Here is a 16,256-nt window from a genome sequence, read left to right as displayed (position 1 = left end):
TCGTTTTCTTGTACATTTCGCACTTTGTTAGTCGAAAAGAAAAGCCAGCATGAATTACTTTGTGGTCGTTTATTTCCTTGAGATAATAGATGTACGAAAGGCTTTCGGGGTTGTTGGTTAATATTAGATCTAAGATTTTGGATGTATCCTGTGAAACACGTGTTGCTTCAGAAACCAGCTGGGTCATGCTAAAATTGAGGCAGATATCGAGGAAGTTCCTGGCTTCGGTTAGTCCTGTCGAAGAACACAAATTGTCAGTGTGCCAGTCTATTTGCGGGAAGTTAAAATTGCCAAATAGTAGTATGTGTGCATTTGGGTGAGCAGCAATAAGCTGACACATGGTTTGGTTAAGCTGGTCGCAAAATTCGGAAGTAGTGTGGGGAGGTCTGTAACAAACGCCTAGTAGTACGGTGTGTGGGCGTGATTGGATAGTCACCCATAATATCTCCAGCTGTGACCGAATATTGATGACTGCACACGAAAATCGTTCGTGGAATGCAATCAGTATACCACCACCGCGCGTAGATGCACGGTCATTGGGGTACACACGAAAGTTCGGGATGTCCGATAGCACTTCGGTATCGCTCACGTCGTGAGTGAGCCACGTCTCGGTAAGTATTAGTACATTACTGCTAGAGGACAATACAATGCTAGATATACGTTCACGTTTTTGAAGAAAACTGCGGATGTTAGTGTAAATTGCAGAAAGTGAAAGAGCATCGCTAGAGACAGCATATGCTCGGTTCTTTTCTTTCTTTTTTTGGTGCTTCGTCTGCTATGATAATTCTTTGATGATGTTAGTACTGTCGTCAAAGACGTAACGCTTCTGGTTCATATACAGAGTTTTGAAACGGACGGAAAATGGCTTGTTCTTGCTTTTCGCAAAAGCAATTAGTTGTTTAAGCGCATTTTGGACGGGGCGCGAGAAATCCTCACCGATGCCATAGCTTGTCCCTTTAAAGGTGAATTCACACGACGGACCGAATCGCAGATTTCGCGGACGAACCGCGCATACGTAGGCTTGACGTCACGAATTCAGGCCAACCAACTCATGTCCACGGATGACGCGGACGGAAAATGCAAGGCGCTTTTTCGCTTTGGGATTCTGGCGGGAAACAAATACGAATTCAGAATGAAACGCCACGTTGTCTGGCCACCTTGTTACTTTTCGTGCATTTTTTGCGACATGCGAAACGTGTGCTTGTGTGCGCATGTCTATTGTCGCGTCTTCGTCGTTCTCTGCCCAACGTGCGCACCATGAGTGTGTGACGACGTTGCGCTTTTCTTAAATAATCCCGTAAAGCAGTTCCCAACGCTTTGGGACATTGCCCGCAATGACTTTCCAACACCGAGTTGAAGCAGGCGTTGTGGGATAAATTAGCTGAACAAATGACTGAACAATGGCCAGCCTACGCTCCCTACCATACAGGTATGTGATATTTTGTAAATTCCGAAATGCACCTCGCCTATTGTTTTTTCGTGTTTTCTTGTAGCCTTGCTTATTTCGTCATAATTCACGATGTGACGATAAAGTAACTGCTGCGAAAAAAAAACACGCAGCATGATTGACACGCAGTGCACTGTGTGAAAGTCCGGTGTACATTTGTTTGATATGGATAATAATTTTTGGCAGCAGCGGCGGAGCGTGTCGGACGTGGTATAATCCGTTCTTCGCTGTGTTTTACAGTCGCAGATGCTGCAGTGTTTCCGCGGTGCTTCGGACAAGAATCTCACCGTGGCCGGTTTTCCTTGGGAAGACTGAATTCAAACACCGTTCTCAAGCATCGTTTCCATATCAGCGAGACGGAGCCAATCAACGGGAGCCGACGGCTGTAACGAAAGCTGTGGAAACTTTTGCAACGGGGGGCGTACTTCGCCAGGCACTTTGGCAGCAGCGGCGGAGCGGGTCGGACGTGGAATAATTCGTTCTTCGCTGTGTTTTACAGTCGCAGATGCTGCAGTGTTTCAGCGGTGCTTCGGACAAGAATCTCACCGTGGCCGGTTTTCCTTGGGAAGACTGAATTCAAACACCGTTCTCAAGCATCGTTTCCATATCAGCGAGACGGAGCCAATCAACGGGAGCCGATGGCTGTGACGAAAGCTGTGGAAACTTTTGCAACGGGGGGCGTACTTCGCCAGGCACTTTGGCAGCAGCGGCGGAGCGGGTCGGACGTGGAATAATCCGTTCTTCGCTGTGTTTTACAGGTTGGTCAAACCTCTTCATATTAAGTTCGTGCATGTTGCTTAGCTATCTGCCGCTGCTGCCAACTTGCTAGTCGATATTGGTCACCATGAATCGGTGTTGCAAATGTCGCGAAAAGCTAATGAATGACGATAACGCTATCACATGCAGTGAGTGTGAATTTCGTTTTCATGGCGCGATATGTTCAGGCATGAGTGAAACGACATTTGCTTCAAAACGAGGGTCGACTAAGAAGGCTTGGAAGTGTGAAGCGTGTAAACGAGGAAAGGGTGATGCCTCAAACGGTGACTCTAAAGGCGGAACCGCATGGCGCGTTTTCCGCGAGCGAAAAACGCGACGCGCGGTGGACGCCCGCGTTGCCGTCAACGCGCGAGCACCCGAGGGGAGCGGCGCCTTCGCGGCGCGTTTTCCGGGTTGCCAGACAACGTAGCTCCCAACGACATCAATTGTCCCTGCTACCGCATATGTATTATGCCCTTAAACTTACACAACACTGCAATAGAAATAATCTAAGTGTAATTACACAACATTTTTTTTCCGAAGTATATTTATCAAGCTTAATTTCAAGCAGGAAGAGTGTGTGCGAAACTGCGACTATGTACTTTCTGCATGCCAAGAGGCCGCTGCTTGTTTACAACTCGACATAGAAAATGGAGTGTCGGGCGCTTACTACAGAGCAGAAGAGGCGGTCGCGTATATCCCACAGGACGCGGCGCCTCTCCACTTCCGTGATAAGGGCCTCGTTGAAGACTGCTTTCTCCATTTTCGATGAACACGATGCGCGCACGAAACAGTAGCACGTGTTTTTCACGTGCGCGCCGGTTCTGCAGAGCGAAAAAAAAAAATGCGCCGAAGAGGTTCCGTCGAGATGCGCAGAGAGTAGGGCCATCTAGTGGCAAAACCAAAAACCAAAAATGCCACGTGACCAAATACCACGTGACTTACTTGAAATCTGATTGGCGGACGCGCCCCGGACGCGCCGCGCGAGGCGTTTTTTTCTCCTCCGAGTAGGAGCACGCGGCGGCGCGATTTCGTGACGGATCATACTGGGCACGCGTCAAAATGACGCGCGCGTCCCACCATCCGCGCGTCAATCGCGCCTGAAATCGCGCCATGCGGTTCCGCCTTAATACGGATCCCGACCTGAAAGTTCTAATTGTGGAAATGAACAGGAAATTGACTGCCCTTCTCCCTCTTACCGAAAAGCAAGATGCAGTAGAGAGCTCAATCCAGATGCTGCATGAAGAGTTTGCCACTATAAAATAGCGTCTTGATACGCAGGATAAGGAAATGAAAGGAATTAAAGGCAGAATTGGCAAGCTGGAGAGAGATGCTGGCTCAAAAGATATAACTCAGTTACAACTCAGTGTCCATGACTTAGAATGGCGCAGCAGGCGCTTGAACATTGAGATTCATGGCATTCCTGAGGCGGCAGGAGAGGACCTCTTGTCAAAAGTCAACGAAGTGGCAGACAAAATTGGCATGAACCATCTCACTGAGGCGGACACCCTCGCACTTCATAGGATGTCGGCGAAACCAGGAAAGACAAAAGGTGTGATCGCCCGTTTTGTTAGGCAGGATCTTCGAGACGCTTGGCTGCAGAAAAGGGTGGTTCTTAAGGAAAAAGGCGACTCAGTGTACATCACAGAAAACATGGCCAACTATTCGAGAGTGTTGTTGCAAGCCACAAAAGAGTGGGCTAAACAGGCTGGCTTTGCATATGTGTGGCACGTCGACGGGAAAATTTTGGTGCGTAGAAGGAGTGGCGATGGCGCTAAGGTTATCAAGAGCGTAAGTGACCTCTCCACACTTGTTAGCTAAATGCCTTTTCGTGTAGTCGGAAACCCGTGACCCTTATCTTGAAATGGCGCACCTAGGGCACGTTACCTTCGATTAATTTATTGAAAGTAAGAAATAATTACGAATACAAATTATGCAGGCAGTACCGTTTAAGTGTCCAACGAGAGAGTACAGTTTTTACTGAAATGGCAGAACTAAAACCCAATTATCCCATCTACAGCACCAGAACTCCAGAACGATGGAAAGTTCCAAAATGTCGTACTGCCTATGGACAACAAACACTCCGGTATAACCTTCCGCGATTATTGAATGCTGCAGAAAAAGAAGGCGCTGATGTATCCAATATGTCTCTTCCAAATATGTACAAATATTTTGCTACTCATACTCTTTTTTGTGAATGAACGCACAGGTCTATATTTATGTTCAATTACATTGCATTGTTTACTTTTCAAAAAAAAATGTTTTTCCAGGAGTCCAAACCCAGTGTTCTATTGAAACTCTTATTTAGGCTTATTTTATTTTGTGATGCGATATAGTGCTGTTTATTTTTTTTTTTCCTCTTTGCAACAAAAAAAATGTGACTGTCTATTGTCCCGCTCTGCTGCTGTATGCACTGTAAGGGGGCGGAGGATTTTTCAAGCCACAAATGTACGGCTTTTCCCTCCGCCTCCTTCCGCTTCTTTGTGGAGAATAAAACTTGTATGTATGTGTATTGTTCTTTCATTTCACGCAGAATCATTTAAGACCTTCTTTAATAACAACAGGCGCACGTACCGCCTAGAGAAGAAAAAAATGCTCCCCACAAAAAGTGGCCAGGCAGCCGACGAGGCGTACACTGGGAAGTGGAAATTTTTCAGGACCCTGCAATTCTTAGATGGCGTGCGAATGCCGACTCACCGCTCAATCAACGGGCAGTACGAAGGCAATGCAGCGAGCGCAGAAGTGGTAAGATATTTTGTTTTACGCCTCGCATATCTGACCCTCACAATATTAGTAGTATATTATTGGCAGTTTTCCTGTCAAAAGCTTGGAAAATGCGAAAACCTGTGACCCGTTTGTTTGGCGCAGCGCATGTGCGCATGACCTCCAGTAAAAATAGCAGATTAAGCCTGCAGAGCTGACAAGGATAGAGAAATGAGGGGCTCGTTATGGAACAAATACGAAAGCCAGCCGCTTTCGGAGACCAGGCAAGCATAGGGGAATATTGCTTGCTTTTTGTTTGCAGACCTTATAAATGGGAAATTAAGTATCCTAATGTTATCGCTCAAGAATATTTCCACTCATTTTTAAGGCATAATATAATTATAGTTACTATCCCACTTGTCAACCCCAAAAACAAAAAAAAATTGAAACATTCGCCTTGTTTTTCCTGGCTTTATATGGCTGTTGGCTTCCTTGATATTATGCTTGCAGTAAGAACTGCACGTTTGGGGCAAGAGTTCAGTATGTACTTATGTTTTTAAGTTCGAATAGGAGGTTCGAGAAAAAATTTTCCTGCAATAACTGTACTTGCTACTTTTCCGTAACAATTACAATAACTTTCAAGACCTCCGACCATGTGTAATGAACACACTGAAAGCAGTAATTAGGACCATTATTATTTTTTATCATATCAGTCTCCAGAGCAAGACACAAATGAAGATGTAGGGGGAACTGCAGCAGAGTCTGGCCTACTTGAAACCCAGGCAGCACCATCCCCACCCTCTCCAGGTCAGCAACCAGGCAAGAAGAGGAGGAGAAATGAACGGACTCAAGAGTCGAGTGCTCGCTGGAGCGACCGCCAGCAAATACCGAAAAAATTGGCCAGTTCATTTTAAGTGCATGTGCAGCCAGAGGATCCAGCAGACCAATTCGGAAAACTGGTTGCTGCACATATTAAATCTGTGCCCAGAGAGAAAGTGCTGTCCTGTCAGGCAGAGATTTTGAAGGTCAGAGAGATTTTCAAGTGATATGAGTGAGTCGGGAATAAAAACTTTTTTAAACATTTTATTTGAACACTGTTTCACTGTTGTCAATACTTGCTCACGTCTATGTGGGCAGCCTCACGCTGCCATGGCACAGCACCTTCGTTGCCAAAGAAGTTGCACAATTTTTGTCGTACTGCTGCACCGATGGCATTACTCTGTCCACGAGTTGAAGGCTGCATGGAAAGTTCTGAGGTGTTGCCAAGCTTGAGATGTGCATCTCCATCACTTATACCATCCATTCCCAAAAAGTTGTGTAGCACACACGCCGCGTCCACAATCGCTGTAGCACGTTCTGGCTTGGCATTGATCACGGTGTGGAGGCAGCGAAACCGATTGGCAAGTATTCCAAAGGCATTCTCAACAACGCGTCGTGCACAGGACAACCTGAAAAGCAAAAATACAAATCAGTCTACAAAGCACGCACACAAAAGTGCAAGAACAGGCACGGACAGTGCCTAAAACAATGAAAAGGGGAGGACGAGATGATGTACTATCAAACATCTGGATCAAGTGACTGCAGGAATCACAGTTTTAAAGCTCGAAATGTTATATTCAGTATTTACCTGTAGTTGAATATCTTCTTGTCCTCAGTGAGCATTCTGTCGCTGAACGGCTTCATGAGATTCCTGCCTATTGGAAATGCATCATCACCAACTAATACAGGTGGCACCACAATGTCAGGTTAACTTGCCACTTTCACGCGGTCTGGGAGGCCGGCTGTTTCGTTGGCGATATCTTTCTGCAGAGGTGTTGTTTGCCAGACCCCCGCGTCTCCTTGCGATCCTGGTGCACCAACATCAGTGTAGATAAACCTTTTGTTGGCGTCCACCACAGCAAACAGGATTATGCTGAACGTCTTCTTATAGTTATAGTAGACCGAGCCCGACTTGGCAGGTTTGGTAATGGTGACATGCTTGCCGTCAGTTGCTCCGGCACAGTTGGGGAAGTTCCATTGACGTCCAAAGTCGTGCATTACTTCTGTCCACGCTTCCTCTGTTTTTGGCGTTTTTATGTACTCCGCTCTCAGTTCATGGCATATAGCCATGCAGGTTTCATGAATGATATCATTCACGCTTGAATGGCCGAGCCGGAACTGGCAACTCAGTGAATGATGGCTCTCTCCTGGGAAGACAGAGCATAATGCAATGTAAATTCGATAGCAAATTAAAAGAAGTGCACAAAAATGTTTAATTTGGGATTTGTTTCACAAGAGCACCAGAATATAGCAACCCTTGTGATGTTTGTTACTCTAGCGTAACGAAGCTTATCGGGTGACTAAGTCCCCATTCCTTTGCATCTCGTGGATGTCAAGATGTTAACAATCAAAGCAAACGAATATGTCGCAACAACACATTTCATAAGTTCTCGTGTTACATGGTGCCGCTAACTTGAAGACCCGTAGACTGGTAAAATAGTATCGAGCGGCAGTAAAGCACCAATTATTAGACATGCGGAGCCCCCACCAGCTTCATTTTATCTTTATCGTCAAATGCACTTCTGAAGCAATTCCGGGAATAAGATTCCCACACTAACACGTTCCCTTCAGCTGCCCCCAAAGAAAGAAAAAACTTCCTCTTCACTGCCGCTACAAGCACCTACACAGAAAAGTACGACACTCACCTGAGGCAAGGTACCGTAGTGTCACCTGCAGCCTTGTCTTCGCAGGAATGGCTATCCTCATGACAGTATCTTGCCTTTCAATCCGTGGACCCACGCATGCCAACAGCTGCAGGAATTGTTCTTCGTTTACTCGGAGCAGCCGGCGGTATTCGGCTCGATCTGCTTCCAAAAGCTTCTCGTACAACTGGTTTTGCAACCCGAGCTCCTTTTTGGCAATCCAGTTCCTTTGCCAGCAACTGCGTTTTGCGCAGTAATTATCACAATCATCATCGAGCTGGTCTAATTCGATTACCACTGCAGCGATCGCTGCCAACTGCCGCTTCCGCTGCACCTCCATTTTGACAGACAGAATAAACTTGTACGCTATCAGAGACCCGAAAATAGAGATGCCGAGGATAAGGAAAAATTATGGTCGTCAAGCACTTTCTTTTCAAGTTATCAGAATTCTCAATAGAAGAGATATAAATATTAATTACAGTAAACCCTTCTCCACTTTCAAAAACGAATGTAAGGGAGCTCTTCTCTGCAGCGATGTCACCTATAGCAATCGCTAAAATTTCTTATGCGAGCAAGTTGTAGTCTATTTTTTTCTTTTTTTTACTGATTCTGTGTTCGCCTCTCTGTACTCTTTTTTGTGTTTATATGTACATAATGTCTTGTTTTTTAGTAGGCTAGAACAAGCCTTAAGTAGAACTTTGTTATTTGATGTAGTGTTTCATGTATGTCTTGGTCCTTGTTTCTTATTTATATACTCATCGTACATTTATTATGCAAATTTTTTGTCACGCGCTTCTGTCTTTTTTTTTTCGTATGTATTTTCCTCTGTATAACGCTTACATCTGGCCTACTTTTTTTTACCGGCCCGCCGGACTGTTATAATTTGTAATTTGTATGTTTGTTTGTCATGTAGTAGGGGGCTGAGGCCCTGTCAGGCAACATTGTGCCTTTAGCCTCAGCCCCTTCTTAGGCAAACGTCTAAGCAACAAATAAAAAGAAAGAAAGAAAGAAAGACTACTCTCGAACCAGGTCTCAGCTGCCGTTCGCTGTAAACCTGGTGTCGAGAGATTGGCTGCTCTTTCCGTTTCCGTCCGCTCTGTCGTCTGCTATTCACGTCCGTCGTGTGAATGCTTTTAGCCCGCGGACGGAACATGACGTCACGGATTCGTTCGGCGAGGTCTGCGATTCGGTCCGTCGTGCGGATCCACCTTAAGCATCCGGCCATTTGACAATATTGCAGCTTTGGTCTTGTGTGATGCAAGCTTTACTATTATGGGCCGGCAGCGACCAGCTGAGGGAAGGCCGAGGCGATGCGCACGCTCTATATCCTTTGGTTCCAAGGTTAAATGTAAATTATCCCGTCAAAGGTTTGCGACCAACTGCTCTGTCTCTGCGAATGTTTCAGAGGAGGAGGGGTCGGGGATGCCGTAGAAGATTAGGCTGTTCCGCCTCGAACGGTTCTCGGCGTCATCCATACGAGCTTCCAGCTCCGAAATTCGAGAGGCAGTGCGCTCTGTGTCAATGCGCATGATTTCAATTTCTTTCCGCAGTGGTACCAAGGCATGATAACGATTTTCGAGATCTGTTAGTCTTTCGTTCAATTTCCCTATTGTTTTGTCAGTAATGCCGAGTTGCGCTTTCAGGCCTTGTATTTCTGCAATTACCTTCGCTTGGCCGCTAGTCAGACTACGCAATTCCGCGAGAAGGGCTTCAGTAGAAGGGCCAGGGTTAGATTGAATATCTCCAGCTTGGAGTAGTAGCGAGTGCATTACATCAGCACATTCAGCAATAATAGTAACACAGTACCGTGGGCTCGGTAGCTGTACCAGGCAATAATTACTCGTTTTTTTTGCAAGCTTAAGGTAAGGTTCACCAACCTGCATAGCGAGAGTGAACTGAATAGTGGTCCGTGCACTGGCACAGTCACCAAGCCCACAGGATTGCTCCGAAGGTACTTGTTCCTTTATAGCTGGTAGACTCGTTGCTATCGACGACGATACGGCAGCCCGAGCTTTGGAGAGTTCCGCTGTCAAGTGTGCCCCATGCGGCTTAGGCAGGAACTGCAGCCTGCCGACAGGTAGGAGCCGGGCAGTGGGTCCGTAGCTTCCAGGATCGGTGATCCCGCATTCCGATGTGGTTTGCGATGCCGCATGCGCAAGCGCAGGCAGCAGCAGGCGCACAACGTAGTAAACCATCTGCATAGCGAGAGTGAACTGATTAGTGGTCCATGCACTGGCATAGTCACCAAGCCCACAGGATTGCGCCGAAGGCGCTTGTTCCTTTATAGCTGGTAGACTCGTTGCTATCGACGATGATGCGGCAGCCCAAGCTTTGGAGAGTTCCGCTGTCCAGTGTGCCCCATGCGGCTTAGGCAGGAACTGCAGCCTGCCGACAGGTAGGAGCCGGGCAGTGGGTCCGTAGCTTCAAGGATCGGTGATTCCGCATTCCGATGTGGTTTGCGATGCCGCATGCGCAAGCGCAGGCAGCAACAGGCGCACAACGCAGTAAACCATCTGCATAGCGAGAGTGAACTGATTAGTGGTCCGTGCACAGGCACAGTCACCAAGCCCACTTACAATACTCACTCAAGAGGTCCACTTACAATACTCAAGGAGCTGTGGGCTAATAAGGAGATTGCATCAGATCTCAAGACAACATACACCTACGTACTTGAGTTGCGGGACGAATTGGAGGAAACATGCAGGTTGCACATCAAGGCCTGGAAAGGTCGCGCGAACGCTATAAAAGATATTATGACAAGAAAGCCATTCACAGGAATCCGAATCCGGACGACAGGGTTCTCGTCCAGCTACCCACGCATCATAATAAGTTACTGCTGCAGTGGAAGGGCCTTTACTTTGTGACGCAGAAGAAAAATGACATGATTATGAGTTATTAGTAAACACTAAGGGTTTCCATCTAAATATGTTGAAAAAATACGAAGGAAGAGGTGCCGTACGATATGGCTCCAAGGTAGCTAGTTAGGTAGTGGCAAAGGAGACGGGTGATGTTGCCGAGGTGCCCACGTGCAGTGGGAAGAAAAATGCAGGAGGGAATAAGGTACTAATGAAGCCCAGTGTAAATGAAGTCTGACGATCACAGCTCTACTCCAAATCAAGGGAGATGTTTTCGGATAGGTCAGGCAAAACGAAGATCATATGTTACAAATTAGACCTGTATACAGATAGAGCCAAATAAACAGCTCTAGGTATTTCTGGAATGTATCTTCTTGTTGTTGCTGTGCTAATTTATCTCTGGTATTTATCTTGTTTTTTTGTTGTTATGTGATTATACAGGATAGTGTGTTGTGGACATCAACATGTTTATTAAGGATTCTGTACGAAAAACGGCAGCGGTGTGTTAATGTTCCGAAAATGCAGTTGAGTTTGCTGTGTTAGTGATGGTGTGCCTTTGGTGTGTGCTGGACATCTGCGGTGTGTTGTGTGCTCGGTCCGGTATCGCCACAGAAGATAGTCAGTTGGCTGGATGGCTTGAAGATGAGGATGACGTGAGTAATTTTTCATTGAAAAACTCTTCAGAGAGGAGGTCCTTGTCACATATAATAGGGAGTCGTACATAAAATTTTGAAGAAAAGAGGTGTGAAGAAGACGACGTACATTAACCGAAGACTAAAGATGATGAAGAAGAAGCATTCGATGAGGTGGAGAGAGATGATTGTGGAGAAGAGAAGAAGGAGAAGACGACGACAAGGCTTACGTGAACTAACGCCAAGGCTATGCCACTCCCTCGTAGTGGGTATGTGCCAGCAACGTCTGAGGCCTTCCTTCCTTCCTATAAAAGGGCGAGGGAGAGCGAGGCACGGGGGGGGGGAGGGGGAATTTCACAAAAGCGGCGGCTCCGGTGCGTCAGGGACGCTTCGGCTGGAAGAGAGCGACGCCGGCTACTGCTCCGGTGAGCTCGCGTTCCACGGCTTCGCATCGTGAACTTCCTGCCGTTCCTGAGCCTGTTCCGGGGAGTTAACAGAGGACGCTATCACCTGCTACGGCCAGGGGTGTCTCCAGCGCTGATTCCACCCATCCGGGCGGTGTCCCCAACGCAAACAACACCGGCATCAACTCCACGGGCGTTTTGACCGGGAGCTTGTACGACACCGCCAACGACACCGCTAGCGACGCCAGCACAAGCATGTCGAACGCTACCTCGACGCTGGCTACTGGACCCATACAACGCCGCAGCCGCATCGAACCAATCGTGAGCATGAAAGCCGACCACTAACAGTAACACGCTAGGAGTAGACACTGGTAGCAGTGTTCCCGGGTCGTGTGTATTTATAGCCTTTGTATTTTGTGTTAGTTTTATTAGTTTTGTGTGCTAGTGTGTGTGTCACGTAGGCTGTATTAAATGTGCGTCTGTGTGGTACACCTGTCGACTTGTCCATTCTTTCGGTCCGAGTGTTCTCCGGGGAGATCCGTGACAGCTATTCTAGTACTCGACTTTAAGGGAGCGTCCGACAACGTCAAACGCTCCATAATCTGCGAGAACATGCAACAGATCAGCATTTCAAATATATTATTTAAAGTTTCCATCGACTAAAATATAAATCGGATCAATATTGGAAATTTAGAGTGATATATAATTTGATGATTCCAATTGGTAATGCTAAGGTAGTGTACCAGCGTTCAAAAACAATATACTCTAAAACTTTAACTCAGTAATTGAATTCCCTTTTCACTTGCACGCAAACAGATTGTAGAGAGGATTCAAGCATCAGCTGCTGCACATTTGTAGGGGACGAAACTCAGAACAGCGAAAATCGGTTTTGCTGTGTTCACGATGCGGAGATGTGCTGTCGAATTACTCAGAAAAGAGGGTAGCTCGCTTCGTCGCTCGCTTCGCTTGTGAGTTGCTGATAATGGCTGGTGCACAGCCTTCGTCCACATAACACTTCTCTCCTTCGCGAACAACTTAAAATACCGGTCACCATAACTTACTTCTGAAAGCAAATTTAGCAGACATAGCAAGAGATAATGTGGTGTTTCTTATGAGATACATATGAAGGTAGCCTCGGTTCTGATGGCTGTTGGATTCCTTCATATGTTCTCCTAGCAAAACGTTCTATGTTGCATGCGTCAATGCAGAAAAGGTAAGTTCAATTGCATTCATTCTATAGAGCGACATAACAGGCTTTCTAATCAGGACAGTCTGCCCCGGACAAAAAAACATTTGCACTCGAGCTGTGGCAAACAGTTGCTCTACTTATTGAGTGCGTCAGGCTTAAACAAAAGTGTTTTTCTAAGCGCGGATTAAAATGATCAAACATTGTTGATACGTAGCAACGAGTACATTGTTCTTAAAGCGAAATTCATGGTAAAATAAGAATGCTGATTTTGCGAAAGTGATACAATAAATGAAGCCAAAAACTCGATGAAAAACGAAAACCAGACGAAAAAAGTTGTGCTCCATAAAAAAAATTACCTTCTCATCAATGCTTTGCTTAAGCAGTTTTTCTTAGACCTCGAATAGCCTTGGTTCGCAGAATATTGAGCACTGCACGTTACTTGTCGCTGTCTGCTAGGTGTTGCATTATAAGCCCAATGAGGCTTTGGCTGGCTTGAGCTCGTAAAGCGTTTTCCGTAGTGTGAAATAAATTGATTGATTGTTTGATTGACCAAATAATTGATTGATTAATTTAGTGATTGATTGATTGATTGAAGATTTTCATGCTTTTTCAGTTTGTCTTCTGACAAATGCGCCAGCTCTCGCTCATTGACGAGCCACACAGATTTGCCTCCTGTAACATGTAAAAAGTGAGCAAAAAAATTGATGTTAATGTAATTATGAAGCATCGTTGTTGTAAAGGTACATTTCATAAGCTGCTTCTTTGGTGTATGTATATTTTTCGTTTCGTCGCTTGTGAGCAGTAAACACTGCTATAATTGGGCAAGACCGGAGCGGTGGCCTAGTCGCTTGTGCACCTGCCTCGCATTCGGCAGGGGTGGGGCTCGATCACCAGTTCCTCTGGGTACCCACCGGTGATACAATAGGTACAAGCTTCCTATGGCCTGCTGCTCGGCTTAATCAGGGTGAAATGCTTGGGAAACGGGTCTTTGACCACAACTTGAGCAGTCATAAAACTCCTTGTGCCATGGCGCGCTTTGGCCGCAGATGAACTTGCGCCATAAAAATTCACTATCATCGATAATTGGGCATGTTGTGATTTTGTGCAAGTTTTGCAGTGAGCATGGTGAGGTACAAGCAAACATTTAGCTTAACTTTTTCGTTTCTCCATTGCGTCCCTAAAATTCTGTTTCCGATTTAGGTGTAGAGAACACACCTTCGGTTTTAACATCCTCAGCCCCCTCCCTCTCTCTATGAAACGTAGCCGCCACAGTATTCCACCAAAGATTAGATTGTAAAAATTTTAGGCAAATGATAAATCTGAGCACTCAGGCTTCAAAATAGTGCCGGCAAGAGATTGAAGAACTGTACCTCCGCTGTCAAAATCACGGTACTTCCCTCGCACTGAGCGTTCGCAAACCATCTTGAGCGGCGCCCAGAGTGACTTCCCGCTATGTATTGTGGCCGAATATCCTTATATTGTGTCCGGCCCGGATTCGTATTTCTGCAGTAGTACTCATTTGCTTTCGCAATCGCGTACTTCCTTTGCATGCGTACACACGCCTTGGACGCGTATGAGTGATCTCCCAGATGCTGTCTCCAGGCGCGCATGTAGCCTCCTTCATTCCCGGGTCTTATTTCTTCCACGGAATTTTACGAGTGCAATCTAGGTGCCCAGTAAAGACGGAAGCTCTGCCACGCCTCATTCCTGCTTCTCTGTGATACATTTCGCTCCTGTCCACTCAGCCTTTCTGGTTTATGTGGTTGCGGTGTTGCCGGAAAGAGGATTCCTTAGCCGAGCTATGTTCCTTTGCAAGTGAATCTTGGCTTTCCTAACGGCCTGTTTATTATATATATCGAGATTTTGCTCTCTACTTGTTCGGTTAAGAGGTGGTAGCGGTCTCAATGTTTTCAGGAAGAGCAGGGATGATTTGCACGAAGCAATTCCGGAGGTGCAACTTTCGCGGGAACAGAATCCCTCCAGAAAAAATGTGCAGAGTAAGAGTGAAGATTATCTCCCCTCTCTCCGTTAATGATATCAACTTCCTTTCCTGCGGCCGGTGGGAGAGGGTGAGATAGAGAATTGGTCTGGCTCCTAAGGGAACGAAGGTGTCTGCTGACGTGTTCACAGGGAAAACTGTGACGTAGCTATCATTCCTAGCCACAATACGAAATAAAGTTTTTTGGCAGGAACAGCGCTGCACGAGAGACAAAGAAGAGACACGAAGAAGATAATGCACCAACCAGCCCAACTTCTAACCTTGCTAACGAACGGGCTGTTTATTTAGATGTTATAATTATTTCGCACATTGAAGGTAACGAGGCGATGTGGAGAGAAAATGAGTAAAAAGGAGACAGAAAAATTATTTAAGAACCAATCCGGATTTCAAAATTGCGGCGAAACAAAGTAAAAATAAAAAGAAATTACTCAGGGGCGCATCTGGATACTACAGAAATAAATATTGGCAGCAATAAATCCAGAAAAAAAAATTGTATAATCTTATGTAGGGAAACGGCACTTTTTGCGTTTCCTTCTACGTAGTGTTGGGCGATCTCAATGCAAGTTAATCGTAGCCAGACGCTTTCTATTCACCCGGTACCGTCTAATACGGCATCACGTATACCTGTGTTGCAGCTTATGCAGATTAACCACAAAGTATGCTAACATAGCCAGATCATGAAACGATACAAAGGAGCACATTTCATCACAACGGGATGTAAGATTTTTGTTAACGTAACAATAGAAGCAAATTATTAGAACACCGTTCGCGCTTCGCCTCGATTTACTAATTTGTAACCTGCTCTGAAGAGCCCTTATAGAGTAGGCATCCCTAATATCGCTAAAGTGTCAACTCTTAACTGCATTAAAGATAAACCCGATTTTTCAGTTCGCCATCGTTCGATATGCTGTTATTGTGTGGGACACGTGGCAGCAGCAGGGGACGTATTCTAGATCACCGTTTTAGGAAACAGAAACCCAGAACTATAAGTAAAATTTGAGTCAATATCTAGATAATACAGTATTTATCACTTTCCCTTTGGTATTCCGCGGCAAGCTTGCACTCGGTCAATACAGTCCACTACCTCAAGCATGTATCGCTGCCTTGTATCTCAAAGAGGTCCTTCGATGGCGCATTTTGAACAACCAAAATGATTTTCGGCACATAAGGGAAACTCGTGGGGTATCCGACTTTGAGACACGATTTTCCTCTCCTTTTGAAAAAGCTGCGAACTTCGTTTGGGAACGAGGCTTGCTAACAAGGCGGCTCCGACTCAGTGTGAATCTGGAAGCAATATCTGCAGTGTTATAGAGACCACTGCGTAGATAATTGACCGTTGACCATTGAGATGATATTTAAAAACACATGCTTGTAAAACATTATTACATAACAGACAAGTGAATTGTATGGCATGCGCCGTACAATTCACTTGTCTGATTCATCAAGAGAATGCTGCCCGTGGGGAGGAGAAATGCATACGTCAAGGCGGACGTAAAACCCACTCAACCTCTTCGCGCGGTGACTAACCAGGCAGAAGGGAGATATCGTGAGTGCACAAATGAGTTTCGCACAAGCAAATTAATTGATTAC

At 45.9% G+C, this 16,256-nt stretch overlaps 1 long non-coding RNA gene and 1 pseudogene across 1 annotated transcript; one reads left to right on the top strand and one right to left on the bottom strand.

Moving 5' to 3' along the window:
- Positions 1-775: 775 nt before the first annotated feature.
- LOC144122938 (uncharacterized) lies at positions 776-10,106 on the bottom strand (annotated as a pseudogene).
- On the top strand, positions 1,669-5,785 carry LOC144122937 (uncharacterized). Its single transcript, XR_013312951.1, has 3 exons — positions 1,669-2,205; positions 4,737-4,948; positions 5,620-5,785. It is a non-coding gene; the product is annotated as an uncharacterized LOC144122937 (long non-coding RNA).
- Positions 10,107-16,256: the final 6,150 nt, after the last annotated feature.

The sequence above is a fragment of the Amblyomma americanum genome, chromosome 3 (assembly GCF_052857255.1).
Source record: "Amblyomma americanum isolate KBUSLIRL-KWMA chromosome 3, ASM5285725v1, whole genome shotgun sequence".
NCBI classification, from domain to species: domain Eukaryota; kingdom Metazoa; phylum Arthropoda; class Arachnida; order Ixodida; family Ixodidae; genus Amblyomma; species Amblyomma americanum.
The sequence above is the reverse complement of the archived record's forward strand: the minus strand, read 5'-3'. Positions and strand labels throughout refer to the sequence as shown.